This window comes from Microtus pennsylvanicus, chromosome 20 (genome assembly GCF_037038515.1).
Source record: "Microtus pennsylvanicus isolate mMicPen1 chromosome 20, mMicPen1.hap1, whole genome shotgun sequence".
Lineage (NCBI taxonomy): Eukaryota > Metazoa > Chordata > Mammalia > Rodentia > Cricetidae > Microtus > Microtus pennsylvanicus.
The window spans coordinates 24,277,481-24,290,578 of record NC_134598.1 but is presented as its reverse complement, the minus strand read 5'-3'; positions in this window follow the sequence as shown (position 1 = coordinate 24,290,578).

The following is a 13,098-nucleotide window of genomic DNA, read 5'->3' as shown; positions in this document are numbered from 1 at the left end:
TGTTTCGTATTTTATATAGATTTTTTCTTTCAAAAGAAAATGATATACAATGCAAAATGGCTTTAGATTCAAAGCTAGTTGTCAATTTGGGCCTCTTTTTAGGATATGGGATCTTTTAAAACCTGTGATGATATTCTTCTGAAGACTTAAAGGCAAAATATAAAGTTTTTTAGGTGCTTATAAATTTTTCCAGTCTTCTATAAAAAAAGATGCTCACCTATAATAATGTGCCCTTGATTCTGGTCCATAATAGATAGCCTCAGAGAGACTTTGTAAAACTGACAAACTTACATTGAATTAAATTCTAGATGCTTGAGGACTTTATAATTCGGGTATTTTAAAAACAATCATTGGACTCATTTTATAGAGGCTCATAAAGAGTATTAAATACAGAATCCTTTAAGAACATTTCCTGTTTTTTCAGAAGACCTGGGTTCAATACATACCTGCTAAATCAGGTTCCCAAGTATTCTTATTGAAGCCAGAGGAGATCTGACGCCCTCTTCTGACTTCAGTGGGTAGCATTTGATATACAGACATACAGTCAGACAAAACACTCATACAAATAAGATACATATTTTAAAAGTAAAACAAATTATGCCTAAAATGAAAGTCAATAAAGTTTTTTTTTAAAAAAATAGGAATTCTGATAAGAGCACAACTTTATCTTTAAAGTGGCATATGCATATTAATTCCAAACATACAAAAGTTCACATACATATATATTTCAAATTATCACGCTACCAAATTCGCTTTGACCATTGTGTGTGATTATGTCTGAAGCGACAGTCTCATCTTCAGTTTGAATCTTCTCTTCCTCATCATAATAATGTCTCTAAATCCCTAAACCTTGAAGATTTTCTAAATTTTTATTTTTTCCCTGTTTTTTTTAAAGTTTAAACATTTAATTTGGCTTATCACAGGTAAACATACACTATTTTCTGTGAAACATGCTCACATTTTTGATGTATGATATTGATGTTTCTGTACTGAAAGGGGCCATATTCATAACTAGTTTGTATTTCTGAAAGATGCAATGTGGCCATATCTAAAGAGAGAAAATTCATAATGAAGTCTTTTTTGTTATCCCCAGTTTTTATACATTAGACTTAGGGTTTGGAGCAAGCACAGTATATAATGGTCCCAAAGTTCACTGAACAAGGAAACGTGGCATGTTTCTACTGTTAAGGCATAAGAAGATGAAAATCTGAAAGATTTCTCAAGGAAATATGCATAACATATTTATTAACCTGACAAAACTCAAGTTTCTGTGGATTAAAGACCTCATTGGAAAGACAGTGAAAGTGAGGAATAGCCTTAAACAAAAAGGCATGGGAGACAATTACTACAACAGAACATACGGACAGCAAGGAAAAGCAATCTACAAATGATTTCTCACTAAACTGAAAAGCTTCTATAAGGCAAGGAAACCATCAATAGGAAAAAAAATGACAGTCTATAGAAAGGAAATCGATGTTCCTCAGCTTCATATTCAAAAGATTGTTAATATCCAAAATATATATTAAGAACTCAAGAAACTAGACAACCAACCAAACAATCCAATTAAAAAACAGTACAGAACTAAATAGAATTCTCAAGAGAGGACTATCAAATGGCTGAGAAGCACTTATAGAAATGTTCAGCTTCGTTACCAAGCAAGCAAATGCAAATCAAAGCTAATTGGAGATTCCATCTTACACATGTTGGAATGAGTAAATCAATAACACAAATGTCAGCTCATGATGGCTAGGGTGTGGAACCAGGATTAAGGGTCGGGATTATCTGTGTTTGAAAACCATTTTGCACTAACAAACTTTGTTGGAGGGAGCCGATTGTTTGTTTCTGGCTGCTCAGCCCCAAAATATTCACACAGAGACTGTATTAATTAAAGCACTGCTTGGCTTATTAGTTCTAACTTCGTATAGGCTAACTCTTACATATTAGGTTACCCCATTGCTAGGAATCTGTGTATCACCATGAAGTTGTGGTTTACCACCAAAATTTCAACATGTCTGACTCTGGAGGTGTCTCTTGCAGTTTCTCTGACTTCACCCTTCTTTCTCCCAGCATTTCCCTGCCTACCTAAGTTCTGCCTTGCTATAGGTCCAAAGAGGTTTCTTTATTCATTAACCAATAAAAGCAACACATAGACAGAAAGACCTCCCACATCAAAACTTTAAATTTTTTGCCCATTCTCTTTCTTTCAGATCATCATATTTATTGTTGGGGCTATATTTTGCAGTATATGGAACACTTAAAATAGACTTTGTCAATCTTGATTTTTTCTCAAAGAGCCAGTGCTTTGTTTCATTTATTTTTTGTATTGTTTTCTTTGTTTCTATTATGTTGATTTCAGTCCTCAATTTGAGTATTTCCTAACTTCTAATCCTCCTAGGTGAGTCTGCTTCATTTTGTTCCAGAGCTTTCAGGTGTGCTGTTAAGTCCCTAATATGAGCATATTGTATTTTCTTTATGTGGGCGTTTAGTGCTATACACTTTCCTCTTAGCATTGCTTTCCTAGTGTCCCGTAGGTTTGGATACATTGTGCCTTCACTTTCGTTGAATTCTAGGAAGTCTTTAATTTCTTACTTTATTTCTTTTTTGACCCAGGGCAGGAAAAAAGAAAAGGAGTCAGAGAGTGTGGTGACTCACTAAATGCCGAGTAAGGGCAATTGCCATGAAACTGATGATGGAACCAAGCTTGAGAGAAAGAAATAGCTGACGCTATAATGTTGCCCTATGAACTCCACATACCCTCTCCCCCAAAACTATATCTTTCATACAGCAACATCAGTCTTAGAAACATGTTTGGCTTTACTGTTATTTTACTAATATTTTAATAAATATTTAAACTTAATGACCTTTGAAAAATAAATATTAGTTCTACAGCTTAATACAGGACATATAACCCATAATTAAGTTTTCTCAACTTCCACGTACTTATTCCATTCATTTCAAAAATGTGTAACTTATAATGTTCTAATAATATACCTGGATTTGAAGTATTTTCCAAGTTTTGAATGGATAGTGGAGGAAGTGAAGGCCTTTAAAGTGTTTTATAGATCCCTTGGTGTTTCATTTGAAGAAATAATTAATTCAATATTCACTTAACTGCCTAGAACTGAAACCACTTTGATCTGTCTTGGATTTAATGAGTGCTCATTTGCCGTGTGTACTATGAACCACTACATCATTCAGTGGGCTATCTTTAAATTGGTAATTAGACAATACTGCAGATAATTACCCTATAAAAGGTAGTGTGAGTATACTATATGAATAGTTGAATCTATTTCCTTAAGTACTGAGGTAAATATTTATTGGGTGTGCAATAATCATTTAAAAATAATTTTACATGACATTTTTCACATAAATAACAGTTCAAGTTTTGCATATTGTCTTTGGGATGACTCATAGGACATAAGAATTTTAAGATGATAAGAAAGCAAATCATTTATTTCCATGCCATTTTCTTCACTGTAGCAAGTCCTGTGTCTTAATTTTCTATGCTAACAAAAATTATATCACAAGAAGGAATTGAGAACATTGCGCCAGTAAGTGTATTTTTTATTTCATTTTAAATTCTTATATAAGTATAGGAAAGAGTAAATAATGATGTTTTAAAAGTAATACGATTTCAGAAAAAAGACTGTATCATACAGACTGTGCTTTTTATAAGAGTTTAAGGATGATATGCGGTAGTGATAGAACTGATGAACTTCAACTCTGAATGTGTTATTAGTTATTATAAGAATGAGTTAGATGCATCACTATCACCTTAAACTTGTACAGTCATTTTTTAGAGTTGTTAAATAATTGCTTAATGTTCTGGCAGCTAAATTGATCCTATAAGAGAGGGATCAAATAATTTTAACTTGAAATCTACAACAAAACAAATTTTAGGAAATTGGGAACTTGATTTATTAAAGAAGGAAAAAATGAGGGCAAAATGGGAGTTCACATTTAAAAATGCTTCTTACCAGTTTTTAAAGAAATTTGAAAGAATATTAAAAATTCGAGCAAGAGAAGTTGTTTCAGTATTCTCAGAGGAAGGTCAGTAACAAATGGGTAGAATTATGAATTAGGCAACAGGGCTATAAATCATTTTGCAGAAGATTTAGATTACTAATACATAACATCTAGCATGGATAACAGGGAGAAGAGCAGTCGAGAATAAACACTTCAAAGTCCTTTAGTCATAGAGGATAGGCCAATGTGTCTTATATTTATAATATAATAATACATATTATAATATGATAATATTATAATATATTAATAATAAGCTAATATAATATAAGCTTCTCTTTGGTTTTTATTAGATAATCTTTGTATGGATTTGTCTTGAAACACTGTCACTATGCCTATGGATTTAAATAGCCTAATATTATCTAGGAGGCAGATATCTTCAGTTTCTGCAGTTCTAAATACCTTTTCTTATATCCATTGATAATGAAGCTCTCATTTTTTAAGAAATACATTATCTATGCTATTAGCTGATGGAGACCATTGAATTAATTAATTGCCTACACACAACATCTATATTGATGGCTCATGGAACATACAAAGAGAGAGGCAAAAAGATTACAAGAGTCAACAAAATAAAAGATCTTATGTGAGATAATGTTTCCTACATATGGCATGGAAGGGTGACCCAAAAATCTTAACAACATGCCTGTCTAAATAAGACCTGAGAAATGGAAAGGAGAAAACATACAAGGCCTCATCCTTAGATGGCTACTAATAAAAACCATGTTTGATTTATAATTGTAATTAAGTCATACTCATATCTAGGCACATAAAAATTAATTTAAAATAAAAAAATTATTCCTTAAAATTTGTAAAGTTAATATAATTATCTCATTTAATATACATACAGTCATATTAATATTAAATGGACATAAATAGATATTGTCTTTGTATTACATAGAATGATCTATTTTAATCATAACATATTAGATTTTTCTGAAATAAACAGTTGGTAATTTTAGATTTGTGAATGTATGATTTTTTTCTCTTCTATTATGGGTATCTAGTATAAAATGCTTACATTTTGTTTTGTGAAATTTAAATATATAGGTTTCACATATAATTGTATACAGAAATGAAAACGTTTCAGATGGAACTCTAGCATGGTGTGTGTATAGGTTACTAGAAATGGAAGCTGGATAAATCAGATGGACTGAAGCATTGTTGGAGAAAACAGTTACGTGAACACCCACGAAAAATATGTCATAGTAACACTCCTAAAAGAAACAATCTAGGCTTTCTGAGTAAATGCTATAGTGGGTGGCTAGTGGAAGCAATTTCCTTAATATTGCATGTTTTACCAAAGCAATTATATTCTGCAAGTGCTGTGGAGTCCTTCTGGCTGTAGTAATAAGACTTTACAATGAAAATTGCCCTGCATATGTAATTTCTCCTGCACATATGGTCACACAGTCTTCAGTGTTCCTTCTCAGAAGTGGGAAGAGTTGAAACATTTAAAAGCACATACATACACTATATACCTTCACTGTCACGCGAGATGTTTCCAAGTGCACAGAGTAAGGGCCCTGCTGTAACTGGGTCTTTTTTGTTTTTGTTTTTTTTAATTAATTAATTTATTTATTTATTTAAGGATTTCTGCCTCCTCCCCGCCACCGCCTCCCATTTCCCTCCCCCTCCCCCGATCAAGTCCCCCTCCCTCATCAGCTCGAAGAGCAATCAGGGTTCCCTGACCTGTGGGAAGCCCAAGGGTAACTGGGTCTTATCTGTGTGGTGATTCCCTTGATTCTTCACGGCAGGGCTGTCCTTACAGTTAGCATACTTGGTGTATTGGTAGTATTCTGGAAACTAAATTTAACATTTTACAATTGTTGTCATAATCTTTTGCCTGCAAAAATAAGAATATTTTTTGAAACTATTTTTTTAGGTGCAACTTTTAAAATTATTATTTTTTATTTATTTTTACTTAAAATTTTCCACCTACTCCCCTCCTCCCATTTCCCTCCTGCTCCCCCTTCCTCCTATCTCCCTCTCCCTCCCTCTCCAGTCCAAAGAGCAGTCAGGGTTCCCTGCACTGTGGGAAGTCCAAAGTCCTCCCCACTCCATCCAGGTCTAGGAAGGTGAGCATCCAAACAGACTAGGCTCCCACAAAGCCAGTATAAGCAGTAGGATCAAAACCCAGTACCACTGTCATTTAGTTTCACAGCATTTACTTCTTTTTAAAATTGTCATTTAGGGCTTATATGAAATAAATTTGTATTCTTACAGCATTATCATAAATGCATATATTTAAGCTTTCTATTGTTATTTCCTGCCTCTTCTCCTATCCTTAGCCTTTAATTGCCACTATAGTCCCTACATTCACATGCTGGACATAGAATCCAATACTCAATCTTGTTCTCCTCCTGCATTTTTGCACATAAAAGATAGTATGCAATATTTATTTTCTGAGTTGGCTTATTTCCTCTTCTGTAATAGTCTAAAATTCAGTCTGTTTTCATGTAATTTTAGAATTTTATCCTTTATTAAGATTGAATGAAATTCCATGTGCATTTATGTCACACTCTACCTCTAATAATGGACATCCGGGCTCCTTTCTTAATTTATGTGTGATTCCGTCTCACACCTATAAGAAAAGCCAAGATCAAAAACAGTGATGGCAACTTATTATGGAGGGGTTGTACGGTAAAGGGAACACTTCTGCATTGCTGGTATTAATGCAAACTGGTACAGCACCTTTGGATGTAATTGTGACAATTTCTCAGAAAATTAAAAAACAACCTTCTTCAAGATCTAGTAATACCACTTTTGGGTATATTTCCAAAAGATGCTCAATCGTACCAAAAGGACATGTACTAAACTATGTTCATAGCAGCATTGTTTGTCATAGCCAGAACCTGGAAACAACCTAAATGTGCCTCAATTGAAGAATGGATAAGGAAAATGTGGTACATTTACACAATGGAGAACTACACAGCAGAAAAAATAACGACATCTTGAAATCTGCAGGCAAATGGATGGAGCTAGAAAACATCATTTTGAGTGAAGCAACCCAGACCTAGAAAGACACATGTTCTCACTCATAAGTGTTTTTAAGCATAAACCAAATAAATAAATAAATAAAGCCCACAAATCACAATCCCAAAGAACCCAGACAACAATGAGGACCCTGAGAGAGACATACATAGATCTAGTCTATAGGGGTAGTAGAAAAAGACAAGATCTCCTGAGTAAATTTGGAGCATGGGGATCTTGGCAAAGGGTTGAAGGGGAGGAGAGAGGCAGGGAGGGGAACAGAGAAAAATGTGGATCTCAACAAAAATCAATAAAAAAATTTAGGTGTGATTTTTATAATTTAGCAATTTCATAACCAATTACAAAAACAAATTTCTTTTAGCCAGGTGACTTACATTTTTCTAACAAATTTTAATAATTTCTTGATCTTTTATTTTATGATTGCACGCTTCTAAATCTACACGTATATCTATATCTATATAAACTTCCATGTGTTCAGCTTTTGGTTGGTCTTGTATTTCTTTAATCTTAGTGGCTATTGTAGGGTTAACTTGTTTTCATTCCTCTGTTTAATTTTTGTATATTATAGAAATTTATTCGTTTCTTATATATCTTCTAATTTGCTGGACATTCGGTTTATACAGAGTTATTTAATGATACCTGAATTTCATTAGCCTCTTTTATAATGTTTTTCTTTCAGCTCTATTGTTATTGATTTAATTTTTTTCCCTTTTGCTTGTTTCTGCTAACTAGGAAGGTTACCAATGTTGACTATATTCTCAAGAAACCAATTATCTGCATGATAAATTTTTGTATTTTTCTTCCAATTTCCACATATTTACAGTTTATAAACTTTAATTTAACATACAAGTTCTGCCAGTTATTTTTTAATTCCACTTAATATTAACAGCTTCCAATTTCTCTCCTAAATTTTTCAGCAACATATTGATCTTTCAAAATTACATTGTTTAATTTCCATGTACATACAAGATATTCTCCTGAGTTAGTGATGCCAAGGTTTAGGATATTATATGCTAACTTGCAGGGAAATATTCTGATTATTTTGCATTTTTGATGTCATTTATAGCATAGATGTGCTCTTATTTTAAACTTCCATGAGCCTCTGGAAAGAATGTGTGATCATCAGTTGCTGTGGAATATTCTGTAGATGCCTAAAGCTTCATTCGATCTTTGATATAGCTTGTGTTGTCAGTTTCTTTTATAAGAAAAAAATAATCTATTATCTTTTATCTCTAGATTATCTGTCTCAATTCTTCAGTTTGATGATATGAGATTGCTGATTTTGTCCAAGTCAAAACAACAAACAAAACGTAACTATAAATTTCTACCAAGAGATAGATTTCACTGGCAAAGACTAAAACTTGAATAATGAAACACTATACACCAAGCAGATTTTGAGAAAGACTTGTTCTTAAGAGGTGAAGAGGTCAGGTGGCGGTGGCTCATGCCTTTAATCCCAACACTCACAAGTCAGAGGCAGGTGAATCCCTGTGAGTTCAAGGGCATCATGGTCTACAAGAACTAGTTCCAGGACAGCTAGGACTGTTACACAAGGAAACACTGTCCTGAAAAAAAAAAGTGAAGAAAGTCACTAAATTTCAGTAAAGTTTATAGAGCCCAAATAAAATGTGACCATAATAAATCAATAGGCACCAAATATTGTTTTTTTAACATGTATGAGATAAATAGTACCAGACAAATAGGATGAATAGGTGTGGATGAATTTAATATGCCATTCTCATCAGAAGGTGAGACTTTTTAGGAACACTTTGAATTTTATAAGGGGAGATAATTCCGTGACTCTATGAATTTTGCTACAGAGTGCTGAATATAATTTCTAGGTCCTTATGTTTCCCTAGTGTTTAACAGTCCTATTGGAAAAAACATTGCACTTGATACACAGAGAGTTTTGAAGTGTATATTCTAATCACTTCTAAGTAGAAAATAGAATAATACTATAAATCAGTAGAATCAAACATACACACACATTCACACACAATAATAATTAAGGAAAAGTTGTTTATTTAATTAATTATTATTTTATTTCTATAAATAAATAATATATACACAACAAGATATATATATATATATATATATATATATATATATATATATATATATATATATATATATTTGCCTATATTTACCACTTAGGTTTATAAAGAATTACTCATTGATACCAAGCATTATTATTATTAAAATCTTCATTACACAAATTTTCCCCACATTCCCATCTCGCCTACATAACACTATCAGTTTTCAAAAGTCCAATTCTATGGGATACAGTTTCTAATTTATGAAATATAACAACTTACAGTATTACTATTGATCCATTTAACCATAGCTTATTTGAATGATTCTAATGGATAACATTATTATATATTTTTAGGAATGGAGCTATACTTGTATACTTATAGAATGTGACATCAAGTACATAAGTATAATTCTAGCAGTAAGTTTGAAGGGAAATAATTATTTAATAAATGAATTCAAAATGCATCATGAAAATTCAACAAAATTTTAGACAGTTAAAAACATACCCAGACTATGAGTAGTTAAAAAAAATAATTCTTGAAATTTATCTGACAAGCAGGCATTGCTTCAGAAGAAAGTACTCATCAATATAAGCAAAATGTCTTTTAAATTACTTATAAATAGCTAGAGGCGTCCCTTAAAATCCAGGGCAAAATCAGCATGTGTATGTGTGTGTATGTGTGTGCATAAATCCCAAATATATACACATAATTTTCCAAAATATTCTCCATCAATATACATCTTATAACAATACCAAATATTGGTAAATGAAATTGATTTAATACCAGAAGTGCAATAATTTCTAGCATGTAGTCTTGATTACACAAATCTCAGAATCTTGTGACTTTTAAGATCACTTCATACACATGTCTAAGTAAGATTTATATTGCTGTGAAGAGACACTATGATAAAGGTATCTCTTAAAAAAGAAAATATTTAATTGGGTGCTGGCTTACTGTTCAGATCTTTTTTTTAATTTTTATTTTATTTATTTATTTATTTATTTATTTATTTATTAAGGATTTCTGCCTCCCCCCCCTCATCCGCCTCCCATTTCCCTCCCCCTCCCCCGATCAAGTCACCCTCCCTCATCAGCTCGAAGAGCAATCAGGGTTCCCTGCCCTGTGGGAAGTCCAAGGACCGCCCACCTCTATCCAGGTCTAGTAAGGTGAGCATCCAAACTGCCTAGGCTCCCCCAAACCCAGTACGTGCAGTAAGATCAAAAACCCACTGCGATTGTTCCTGAGTTCTCAGTATTCCTCATTGTCCTCTATGTTCAGCTAGTCCGGATTTATCCCATGCTTTTTCAGACCCAGGCCAGCTGGCCTTGGTGAGTTCCCGATAGAACATCCCCATTGTCTCAGATCTTTAGCCCATTTTCATCATGGGGAAAACTTGGTGGTACGGAGCAGACATGGTGCCAATTAAGTAGTTGAGAGGTTTTTTTTTTTTTTTTTTTTCCTGATCCATAGACAGAAGGAGGAAAAATATGAGCCACCAGGCCTGGCTTGAGCATCTGAAATCTCACCCCGCCCCCAGTGACACACTTCCTCCAACAATATCATTCCTAATTCATCAGTGCTACAGGGGACATTTTCATTGAAAACCACCACAGCACATAAAATTATAGGCATCTGAAAAATTGAAATAATAGGTTCATATATATTTTTAAATTTCATATTTTAGGAATTTAGTCACAGTGGAAATTATTTGAACTTAAAATTAATAAAAACAAATCCAAACCAAACATAGGTCCATGTCTTTCATCTCCAACAAAAAGGGAATTTTAAGGAAAATAATATTTTTATGAACTAAAGAATAGACTACTTCAAGCAAAAACTTCAGCAGTAGCAAACAAATTATCAATAAGATCTTAAAAATAAATGTATAATTTTCCTTCCAGGTAAATGTGCAGTAAGATTAATAGATTGTTATAAATTTTTCAGCATTCAGAGATGTGAATTGGAGGACCATAAGAGATAAGAGATGAAAAGCTTTAAGCCTTCGATGATGAGTGTTGTGCTAATTAAACTGCATAATCAAGTAATGTCAAGGATTTAGAGATTATTACGCAGCTGCTTCAGATTGAGTGTGGAAAATGAGTGAGGATTAGTTACTATTTGTTCCTTTTTAACTCCTTTGAAACTTACATACATCCAAGCTATAGGTTGCGGGGAAGAGAGGAAACAGGACCAAATGTAGACTAACCCTTCTCTCCAAGAAAGACTCAGCTTTAAAGCTTAAAGACATCTTTTCATTTGGGTGTGTCTGATTTCTTTTTTTCCTTTAGTCCAAATTTAGTTTTTCAAAACCATCTGCAGTCATTTCTTAGTTTCATATTGGAAAACATATTTATTTGATTGCTGTAGTCCCTATATACACTTCATCCCCTGAGAGGCCCAAACAAACATACAAAATAACTTGACATGTGTAGAATGAAACAAGACCAGGGACAGATGCAAGGAGTATGATTTAAGAGTAACAATTGCTTTCCACTTGCTTTAGATGCCACAGTGATTTTTCCCTTTTACTGACGGAAGGATTAAGAGGGTGAATTCTTATTAGCTAATACTTTGCCTTTCAAATATAAAGCAAATTTACTTTCTTTTCATTTACATTCCTGAAAATATTGATTGAAGGCTGATATTACCATTCAAGAATTAAGCTTTTTTTGTTTGAAAACTTTTGTGCACGTTCATACCCAGGTGGACCATAGGCAATGGTGATATATCTCACTCTGCATTCTTTCCCAGAAGACTGGATGCCACAATTGCATTGTCAATAAAGGACTTCAGTAAATATGCCAAGGCCAGTAGTGAATGAAAGAATATTTGGCCCACTAGGCTATAAGCACTGTACGAAGAGACACTATATCTGTCTTAGGTAGTGTTGTAGCTCATAATATTTGGTAAATTGTCTCTAGAAATATACTTCATTATTTTTATAGAATTTTTGCTATCTTTTATTTGATATGGTTATGTGACATAACATTAATTTTCTGACAATATAATTTATTTATGAGGCATTATTACTGTTTCATTATTCTTACTGTTAGTTATTATGATGAAATTAAGTGGCTGGATTTTAGAGAACCAAGTCCTAAGCTACTTTGTGAGGGCTTTGCAGTGAATGGGTTGATGTATTTTGTGACTGCCTGGGCCTGAGTTTGCTATGTCCAATGTTATAGTTTGGAGTTATAAAATCTTAATTATTTATAAATTCATCTGTACTTTCTTAAAACAATTGTATTTTCTGACATAACTGTCACATTTATCAGATATTTGTAGCTTATCCATGATAATTCAATGTAAATATAGATTTATTTATATATTAGTATGAAAAACAAATGAAGATCTTCATATTTGATACTTTAAAATATTTCTGCTGTCATTATATATGCTATTATTCATATAAATATAAAAAAGAATGACAAAATTGTTATTTGTAATTTATAGCATATATTTAACTGTATAACAAGTCACTATAATCTATAATTTTTAATGATTGATTTTTAATTATTAATCTTTTTTGTATAGTATTTAATTTTATTTTTTCCTATAATTTAATGTCTCAATAAAAAGAGATTTCAAATTCTGATGGTACATTCTTGCTACCCTTCTAAAATCGGAATTGTGGAACTTGTATTTAATGTCTGGCAATTTAAAAATAGGATAACGATAATTTTCTTCTGTACTGAAATGTATGAAAACAATTGTGATTATACCCCTTCAACAATAACAGTAATATATGTATAAAACAAATACTAAGAAATGTATCTATGACTCTTAAGGTAACTGGGACTCAGGAAACCTTCCCTGAACATTCAAAGGGATGGAAAAACACACGGTAACTGACAGGATGTAATATTCTGGGTGTAACTCATGATGTCATAACAGTAAAAAATTTAAAATAGTCTTTAGATTTTGATGACCAGTTTGAGACAGATATGTGAGAAACTCTTATGGCAGTGAAATCCTGAAGATAAACTTGAAAGATTTTTATCCCTATGAAATCTTCCACGTTTTCTTGGGGCAGAAAAGAGGAATG